The following is a 10383-nucleotide window of genomic DNA, read 5'->3' on the forward strand; positions in this document are numbered from 1 at the left end:
GGGTGGGGAGGACAGGGCCCCAGGAGCCCAGAGGTGAGTGCTGGAGCCCTGAGGTCCGGGCCTGGGCTCTGCTCTCTCGGCCCTGCAGCCACTCTCCCCTGCCCCAGGCTGGCTCCATGCCATCCCCACTGTACTTCTGTGCAGCCAGGGTGGGCAGCACTGGTGCCGATCCTGGCCAGGACGGACCTCCATCCAGACTGGCCCCTATTCCTGAGCAGGAGCCTGTGTGTGGCATGTGTGTGACTCAGGGAAGTCTCCCACCAGCTCCTCTGAGACAGGGTCACAGGAGTTTTATTAAATTAGGAAGACGGGCCTCAGGGTACTCTTGGCCCCTGTGCATAGCCCTCCAGAGGTAGGCCTTGTCTTGCACAGGGAAGCTGTCCTCACTAGGCACTGCTGGGTCATTTCCTCCAAGAAGACAAGGACCTGGCAAGTGGAGGAGATAATGAGCTGTTCAGAGATGGATTGGGGACTCCCTGGGAAGATGCCAGACACCACATTCCCGCCTCTGCCTAGTCTCATTACCGGCCTCTCTCCAGGGGCCCAGCGGGCAGACAGGCTGACCTCCCAGTTTCAGTCTCAAACACGGGCTAGGCAGAGAGATGGAAGATGGGTCACATGACCTCTGACTCATGTGATTCAGCTCCATGGGGAGGCCTGGGTTTGGGTAGGAATCTTGGGAACCTGGACTCCAGGTTCCTTGTTCCTTGCGAATGGGAGGTGGATGCCAGGAGACTGGAATGGGTCCACGACTGGGGCTAAGCCCCTTGAGTCTTGGACTCTTATCTTGCCCCCAGTGGGCTTCTCCAGGCCAGGCTGACCATTCCACTTACAGCCAGGACAGACCCTTGTCCAGGTGCTCAGGGGCTGGAATCTTCCCTGGATCTGACCTTGGACTGAGGCTCAGAAAGAGGATGGATGGGACTAGAGTCTGTCCTTTTCTAAGTTGCCAATGTCTCTGCCCTGGCCGAGGGGCCTGGCTACAGTGACTGCATGGGGCCACCAGGGAGCAGCCACAGCTCAACATTGGGTCTCAGAACAGGTTTGGTAGGTAGGTCTCTAGTGTGACCATCCTGGCCCAGGCCTTGCTCTTTTGGAGTGTGGGGTGGGACCTGTCTCTAACTTTGACTCCGAGACTGGTGCTATTCTGGGAGGCAGCACAGTGCAGGGATGTGCTTTGGACTCCTGGGATCTAGAAGGCAGGAGGAGGAGGAGGGAACAGCCCTGTACCAAGCACCTGTTGTGTTTCAGCGCCTGTGCTCTATGCACTATCTCCTGGCAGAGGCTCCGAGAGGGGAGGCAACTGGCCCAAGGTCACACAGCTCTCCTGGGTCTGGGCTGAGGTCCATTTCCACTGCCCTGCTTTGGAGAGGTCTCCCTCCTGCACTCCTCTCCTTATTCCAACGCTGCTCTCTCTCATAAGTGGCCCGACTTGTTCTCTGGGGAAGAGGAACTGAACTGTCAGGAGTGTAATGTACTTTTGCTTGGAATCACGAGCCATTAGGGCCTCAGCCTTAATGAATTTTGGCAATGTCAGCAGTGTTGGGTGGATTAGGAAACTCTGCTGGTCTTTGTCACAGGATTCCTAGAAATGGGACGTCTGGAGAGGTTTGTCCACATATTATTTGAGATTGGGTTGGGGGGTGGTGGCTGAGGAGCTCAAAGCTAGACCTGCTGAGGGGAGGGGAGCAGCTCCTAGAGAGGGAGGGCCTCTTGTAAAAGAAGGTACCTCTGAACTGGCCTTGAAGACTGGTGCACATGGGGTATGTGGGACTTGGAGTGGGGATGGGTTGAATTGTTGGGGAAGGAGGACAGGCCTTCAAGAGTCAACCCAAGTCTGGGCCTAATTTCAAGGGACCACAGGGAGCCCTGGGAGAGAAAGCTGTGGCAAGTCCGAGAGCATTGTGAATGGAAAGGTGGCTGAGAGGAGAGATGGGGGAAGGTCTGGGAGTGGGTGGTGGGTGGGATGTCTGTCTCTTCCATCTCCTTACCCACTCTACAAAGCACTCAGCAGCTACCAAGAGCCTCTGGTCCGCAGGAGACCCCTGGGCTCCACAGGAAATCACTGGGGTAGGGGCGGGGAAGATGGGCCCTAACTCCTCCCCTCTTCCCTCTGAGCTGGATTGGAAGGAGGGCCTGAAGCTGAGGTCTTCTGTCCTGGCCCCATGCTCTGGTGGCTCCCAGGCCCCCTGACCACAGCTGTTTGTTGTGGAAAAGCATGGATGTGGATGCCAGCTGGGTGGAGCTGAGGCTCCCATCTAAAAGCCGTGGAGCTTTGAATTTCTAAGGTTTCTGATCCTCGATGTTCTCATCATCTGTACTTTGGAGATATTAATAGTACTGACATGCCTCACTTTATTGTGCTTCACAGATATTGTGTTCTTTACAAAGTAAAGACAGCCTCCACCAACAAAAAGATTACAATTCGCTTTATTGTATTGGTTTGGAACCAAATTCACAATGCCTCCGAGGTATGCCTGTACCTACGAGTGGGAGGATAAATGAGCCAATAAGTGGAAGTACTTAGCACTATCCCTCAATAATCCCCTTCCCAAATATGTCTGGGGGACATCATGGCATCCAGAATCCTCTCCAGGCCCCATATATTGTCATTCAATGAGCATTTTTTGAACATCTACTGTGTGTAGAGCTTTACTGAACACTGAGTGGGAGCAGATGAGTAAATGGTGTGGGGGAAGGAGGGAGCCCTTCTGTTGGGGAGTATTGATCAGGAAAGACTCCACGGATGAGGTGAGGCTGGAAAACAAGTGTATGACTGTAGATGGAGTTGGGGAGAAGGCATCTCCAGGAGAGGGAATGGCAGAGCCAAAAGCGAAGTGATGTCACGGCAGTGAGCAGCCTGTTGCAGTTGGTGCTTAGTGCCCAGGGAGCCCTCCAGCCCCCAGCCCCCATGCCTCGGTGTTGGGACTTTTACCTGTATTATCGATTTCTTAACATACGACCAGAGCCCAGTCACATGGGCTCCTTGAAGTCTTCCCCCCACTAGAAAAATGAATAGTTTCCATTCCTTTCACCAGCTCTGTGACCTAAGTGACCCAAACCCTGATCTTGAGAATGTCTGTCTGTCTGTCTGTCTGTCTGTCTCTTACATGTAAGTACAGCTTGCATGAACCTCCCACTCTCTCTTCCAATATGACATCTCCTTCAGGAAGCCCTACTGGATTGCTCTTTGTTCCTACTATACGGAGTGCACTTAAGGTGTGTGTGTGTCTGTCCAGGTCACTTGCACCCAGCTAGGAACTGGCCCAGGAAAGATCTGTCAGGGACAGTTTCCTGGTCATCCCCAGCTGGTCCAGCCCTAGTGTGTCCCCTCTCCCATGCACTTTCAGCCTGTGGAAATGTATGCACTTTCTCTGCTCTAGTTACAGCTCCTATTACTGTATTTATCACCCTGGAGACACAGTGGTACAGACACACACGGCACACACACTTTCCCTGCGCACACGTGTCTGCACACCTCAGCTGCACTCACACACACACGCACACTCTGCACGTGTATGTACTCCCACACACACAAAGCTCTCTAGGAAAATTGTCCCTATCCTTCCTGCTGCTCCTCCTCCACTCTGTCCTCCCACCACCACCCACCTCCAAACACTGAGACCAAAGAGATGGGCTGGACGGCGCCTCCCACCACCTGTCAGCCTGGGAGGCACTTCCCCCTCCTTGACTATAGTGTGTTCTCCTTCCTCACCGCCTGCCTTTCCCCTCCAGCCTGTCTCCCCAGCGTTCTGCCCGTCCCCACTCTGTGCCACTTTCTGTATATCTCTTCCTCCACCTTGGTCACTCTGAGTCCTCTCTCTGCCGCTCTGTTGCCCCTCTGAGGTGTTCCTCCTTGTTCTCCCTCCTCAGGGGCTCAGGGACCTCACAGGGGCTGATGGACACAGAGGGGCAGGCAGAGGGGTCCTGTCACTTTCTGTTACTCCTCCTGAGCGAAGGGAAGGCTGTGTGCCTGGCACCATGGAGACCAGTGTCATGGTAACACAGCCCGGGTGGGCACAGCCTTCCTTCTCCTACGAGGAGCCCCGTAGTCCCCTCCACAGGTCTCGAGGAGGTGGGCCTTGTGCTGCTGCCCAGCACTGGCTGCCACGCCTGCCTCCAGTTCCTATCACCACCTCGGGCAGAACACCCCCACCCTGACCAATTCTACTTGCACCGTAGCTCCTAATGCCTTAACTCACTAAAGGGGGAGAGGGGGCGAATCCTCTCCAAACACCCGAGGGCTCATTTATAGACCAAGGGCCAGAGAGAGCAGAGGCTTGTCCAGGGGCACACAGCAAGTATGGACTGGCTCAGAGAGGTCAGTCCACCCTGGGACCCTGCTCCCTGGGAGGTCTCTAGCCAGTCCTTAGTGTCATAATAATAATAATGGTGCAAATGGTCATGTTGATAAGCCATCTGGAAGCACCCACCACATACTACTGGGCTAAGGCTTTGCATGTGTCATCGTTTCATCCTTATAACCAACCCTATGAGGGAGATACTCCTTTTGTTTCCACTTTATAGATGAGGGAAACTGAGGCACGGACTTCCCACTGTCAGCTGACCAATAAATCGTGCGGTTGGGCCAGGAACACAGGTCCTCCCCAGATGCTGCGGGTGAGCCAAGGCTTCAGGCCTGGTGCCCTCCCCCGCAGGCAGTCTTTTTCTATGTGAGAGGCAAATCGTCTTTCAGCTCTGTCATTCCTTCTGGAGGGAGTTCACGGGGAGGGGAGGTCTGGGGCTCAGCCTCGGTCTGGCCTTAGGGTTTCTGGAAGCCAGGAGGTTATTTTTCTAAGAAGACGAAGGGGGAACAGGCCTTCCTAGTGGTTAGTCCTAAGGAAGGCCTCCCTTGCAGTCTGGCCAGGCAGAAACTAGCTCATAACCTCCAGGACCTTTTGGGACCGTGTCTAAGCCCAGGCTGGAGCCTGGGGGTGGAACAAGGAGACCTTGCCTCCCAGGCCCAACTTCTCCTTGTCACCTGACCTTGATGGAGTCACACGTCAGCTGCTCGCTCCTGGCTTATGTAATTATTCAAATATAGTAGCTGCCTTTATTTCACTGAGTCACCCCCTCCCCCCTCCCCCCGCAGGTGCAGAGAGTTAAGGGGGAGGAGGTAATTATGGGTGAGTGGGTGGCTCAGGGTCTCCTGGCAAGGAGGATGCTGCTGTTCTGGGGTGGAGAGTGGTGATAGTGGGGCTGGGGTGGGGGCCGAGGGAGTATAAAACCGTCCCCAGAGTATGCAGCCACAGGGGCCACTTTTGCCCTGACCTATCCCTTTGAAATCCCACATTCCTGGGGCATCCTTCCCAGGGTCAGCAGCTGTATTCACAGCCTTTTCTGGGCCTTTGCCCAGCTGGAGGAGGGGGTAGGAGGAGAGAGAGGTGGCTTAGGAAGAGGAGAAAGTAGGCTGGTGGGGCCATGGCTAAAAGTTCCTGGTCCTAAGCCCAGCCCTGCCCTTTACTCTGCCCGCTCTCACCTCAGTTTCCCCATCTGGAGCATGAGGGATTGAAGTCTGCTGCATCTCCTGCTGCCTGATTCCTATCCCTGGAGAAGACCTTGCCCTTACACAGAAGGCAATTCCAAGCGTCTGGTTGACTTACCTCTCCTCTTCCTTTTCCCTGCCCACCCCAAGTCCGTCCATCCTCGCTGGGCCCGTTCAGCCTCCCCACCCACCCACAGGGCAGTGTAGGCAGGAAGGGCCACTGGGTTCTGGGCTGAGGAGCTGAGCTGCTGCTGCCTCTCCCCTCCATAAGTTTGCCATCTGCTCTACCACTTCATCCGCCTGCCCAGCAGGCACAGGAGCTCACTACCCCCACCTGGGGGCATTCCTTCTCACAGGGCCGCTCTGGCTGATCCGGAAACTCAGGCACACAGTGCCTGGGCCTTGGGTTCTGGTCCCCAAAGCCGCCTTCCTGTGGTGTTGAAGAAGCTGCTCCACCTTAGAGCTGTTCTGGAGGCTGGGTAGCCTTTGTTTCTTTGTAAGCAAAGGTTTTGCCAGCCATGAGGAAATGTGGGGGGGGGGGGGGAGCCAGTCCCTTGCCAAGGACGTGGTTCTCCAGCTGTTGTCCTTGGAGCTACAGGTGGCAGCTTCCTAGGCAAGGAGGAGATGGAGAAGCACTGTGAGATGGCTCCCCGAGCCCCCCCTCCCTCCACACACACCCCTGTTGCCAAGACCCAGATGTGGGCCCATCCTGGTCCCCAGCCAGAGGGAGTCACCCAAGGGTTTTCAGTCCAACCCTCCGTGAAAATCATGTTCTGCCAATTACCAGCCTCCTCTGGAGAGCTGAGGGCTGGTTCACGCTTTATGACCTCAGTCTGCCCCGGGTGTGTGTGTGGATCCCCACAGAGCAGGTCCGTGAGGCCCCCTCCACATCACCTGTCCCTCCACATCCACCTGCAGCCTCTTAGGGCTTGCTCCCTTCTGATCCTGGATTGAGCTCTGAAGTACACCATGTCATTTCCACACTCAGCTGTGTCTCCTTCCTACTCTTCTCCGTGATCATTTCTCACTTGTACCTGGTGAGGCTGCTCCCTGGGGAGCCAAGGATGGGAGGGCCAGTCAGGGTTGATCATGAGAGACCTCAGTGCCCGGCTGAGGTGCATGGCTTTATCCTGAGGGACCCAGGGAGCCATGCATGGGTTTTGAGGAGTCACATGAGCAGCTAGATGTCTTAGCAAGGTGGCAATCGGTGCAGGGTGGAGGTGGAGGCGGGGTTGAACTGGGATGGGGGCTGGAGAATGCCCAGTTGAGGAGAAGGAAGCTGGGGCTCTGGGAATGAAGGGAGCGGTAGATGTGAGAACCGCAGAGGGAGAATTGACAGGCCTTCATGACAGACTTGATACAAGAGGTGGAAAGGGAAGAGGTAAAGCGACTTTGAAGTTTCCAGACTGGGGATTAGAAGTTTGCTGATGCCTTTGATAGAGACAAAGCAGTGTTGGGTGTTGAATATTTCAGCGCGAGGGGCCTGTTGGATGTCCCCAGAAGAGATGTCCAGGAGGCAGCAGAGAGAGGGCTGGGCCAGAGGGCACTCACAGTTGGTATGTGGGAAAGCTCCATGCCCCTGAAGTAGGGGGGAGAATGAGGAGCGGCAGGCCTGGTGCTCCTGTAGGGAGCGCTGGTCCATACGGAGGGGGTGAAGATAGGACGAGGCAGTGAGCAAGAGAGAGTAAGTGCCGTCTGGAAGGTGGGAGGGGGACAGCCTCGTAGGAGGGAGGGGGAGGGCGCTGAGAAGCCGCCTTTGGTCAAGAGGAGGTAGCTGGAGCCTGTGAGTCCTGGGTGGAGGCTGATTCTCCAGTCGCTTTGGGCAGCCACCCGCCTTCCAGAAGCATCCTGCTTCCTCCCACCTCCCTCCACTTCCCCAACTAGCAGGAAAAAAAGGAAAGAAAAAAAGCAAAAGCAAAACCCCGAGTGCGGAATCTTGGGGGGAAAGCGGGGGAGGGTGAGTGGGTGAGAGGTAATCAACCAAAGACTTTGTATGCATATATACACAGACAATAGGGTACTGAAGGCCTGGGGAAGAGAAGGAGGAAGTGGGGCATGTAATATTTTCAACAATAAAGATTTTAAACACACCACCACCACCACCCCACCCCACCCCACCCCCAAAACCGGTGTCTGCTGACCTGCTGCAGGATCTGTGAACCGGACCTATACGGATCAGCACCGTGGAGAGCGTCCTGGGCGGGACCTGAGGCTGGGCGGGGCTTCGCCGTTTTTTTTGTTTTGTTTTTTTTCCCCTACCGGGTCTTGGTTCCTGCACCCGCTGGTCTTGCAGGCCAGTCCCAGGTAGAGAGGGAGGAGCAGGCCTGGATAGTCCCAGGCTCTCTCCCCTTTCTGCGCCTTCCTCCTCCCAGCGTTACCCTACAGGGCTGTTACTCTCTCAGCCTCTTCAGGGGAGGGATTGGAGGAAAGGAAAGGAACCTTTCAGACATTCCACAAACCTCTGTGCTGGAATTGTTGCCCTCTTTCCGATGGGAAACTAAGGTAAAGCTCAGCGAGGTTAAATGACTTGCCCAGGACACATGGCAGAGCTGGGACGTGAACTTGCACCTGCTGACTCTATGTTCTGGAGTAGCCAGTAGTCCTGGATCTTGCACCTCCTTCCTGCAGACACCTGACTTCTGGGGCAACTGTGGGGTTTGGTGTGACAGTGGGATGGGGAGGAGATCCTCCCTCCCACCTGACTTGCTTGAGTGTGTTCTCAGGTGGTTTCCAAGGTTGAGGCCTCCACCCTCGTTTCCTGAGTGGAGGGAGGGCAGAAAGGGGCTGAGAGCCAGGTGATGCCTCAACGCACCTGCTCCCCCTCACCGAGCCCAGGAGGAGCCCTCCTTTGAACTCCTCTGACTCAGCTTCTTACCGCCAGGCGCCTCAGGGCGTGGAGGGGAGCTGTGAGCACCAAGACTGGCCGCGGTCCAGGGCTTTGGCTTTCTGAGACCGCAGAATGCCTTCCCAGCCAGCAGGCATGGAGCAGCGAGGTCCCATGATGGGTCAGGCTGAGAAAACAGTTTGCCCAGAGCTCTCAGAGATGAAACACTCTACCTTCTGGGGCCGCAGCGGGAAGCAAAAGCTCCCTCCCATTTTCTTTCTTGACACTTCCTAAGCCAGCTGCTTCTGTAGCACTCAGCCTGGCCAGGGCTCCTAAACAAGCTTGGCATTTCTGTCCACCCCCCACAACTGTGCACCCCATGCCCTTGAGCAGGGGTCAGGTTTCCACTGATCTCGTGGGCTTCTGTCTAGAGCCTGATGTGTGCAGGGGGGGCGGTATTCGCCCCACAGCTCAGCGAGGAGGGATTACTGGTGAGCGTTACATGTAGCTCCTCCAGCCTGCAATACACCCCCTTCTCCTGGGGTCCCCTCCTTGCCTTTAAAGATCCTCTCTTCCAGAAACGTTTGCCAATCTCTGACTGGGTCAGGGGCCCCCTCTGAGCACAACAGACCCAATGCTTCCCTCTGCCACTCTGCAAGTTGCCCCTCCCCTTGTCTGGGTGCTTCTCCGGGGCAAGAAGCAGTTTGAGTCATATCCAATGACGTTCGCCAGTCATAGGTGTTTGAATGAATGAATGAGTGAATGAGTGTGTGAGTGGTGGAGCCAGGACTCAAACCCCAATCTCCTGCCTCAGGCTGTGGAGCTTTTCCTCCTGTGGCCAATAGGAGACTTGCTGAGACAACTCCCTGCCCGTTTCATTGTCTAATTGCCCCATTCCGTGGGGTGAGGTCATCCTCCTGGGGAGTCCTCTCTGGGGATGGGGCAGCGTGTGGCAGGCCCTCCTGGCTGTAGTCCATTGGTGATGAAGGCTGTGTGGGGTGCTGCGGCTTGGATGCCCACAATGCCTAGTAGGGGTTCATACTCAAGCATCTTGATCGCTCTTGGGCTCTGCTCCCTCTCTCCTCTCCTTCACGTGTTTCTGGCCCCTTTCCTCTCTGTTTCTCTCTCAGTCTCTCCCTCTGTGTGTATTTCTTGTCCTCTTCCAGCCAGAGTTTCTCTCTACCTTTCTCTCTCTCTCTCTCTGCCTCTCTGCACCTCCTCCTTCTCCCCTCCCCCTTCTGCATTATCAGAACTCCAACCTCCTCCCAGAGCCAGCCAGCCAGCCTAGCGGCAGAGGCAGTGGCAGCGGGAGAGGCGAGAGCAGCCGGGAGAAGCCAGGGCAGCAGAGCTGGATTGGGGTGCTGAGTCCAGGCTGAGTCGGGGATAGGCTGCTGCTCTTGGTCCCCGTGCTTGCTGGACCAGGTGCCCTGCCTGGAACCCCGGGCAGGGTGGGAAGGGCAAAGTGCCACCTTAGTCTGGCTGGGGAGGCAGATGATGAGGAGTGATGGGGCAGGCATGCGGCCACTCCATCCTCTGCAGGAGCCAGCAGTACCCGGCAGCGCGACCGGCTGAGCCGTGAGTACTGTTGAGGGGTTGGGGGTCTGTGTGAGTGGCTGCAAGAGGTGCCATGGACGGGGTCCTGAGAGTCCCTCCAAGGAGCTGGGTTTGGTATGGAGCTGAGCCACGTGGGATGATCGATCCGGCTCCTGGGCACCTGGTTGCTGGACTATGGATGAACTGAAGGGTTCCAGGTTTGATTCTAGTCAAGGGGACCTTGGAGAGGGACTGTCCGGACACCCAGTGTGTGTGTGTGTGTGTGTGTGTGTGTGTGTGTGTTTGTGTGTGTGTTTATGTGTGTGTTGGGGGGGCAGTTACACAAAAATGAATGAGTGGCTCTGGAGCAGGAGAGAGTCTGGAGCAACTGCCCTCCATGGAACTGAGATTGGGATTGAGAGCCGCCCGTTTAGGCAAATTTACCCCAAATCACCTGTCCCAGTCAGAGCCACAGTGTTCATTGGAATGAGGCCCCTGTGCACCAGCCTCGTGTTTGCCCACGTGCAGGGGATGCACGTGC

The sequence above is a fragment of the Myotis davidii genome, unplaced genomic scaffold, assembly GCF_000327345.1.
Source record: "Myotis davidii unplaced genomic scaffold, ASM32734v1 scaffold169, whole genome shotgun sequence".
Lineage (NCBI taxonomy): Eukaryota > Metazoa > Chordata > Mammalia > Chiroptera > Vespertilionidae > Myotis > Myotis davidii.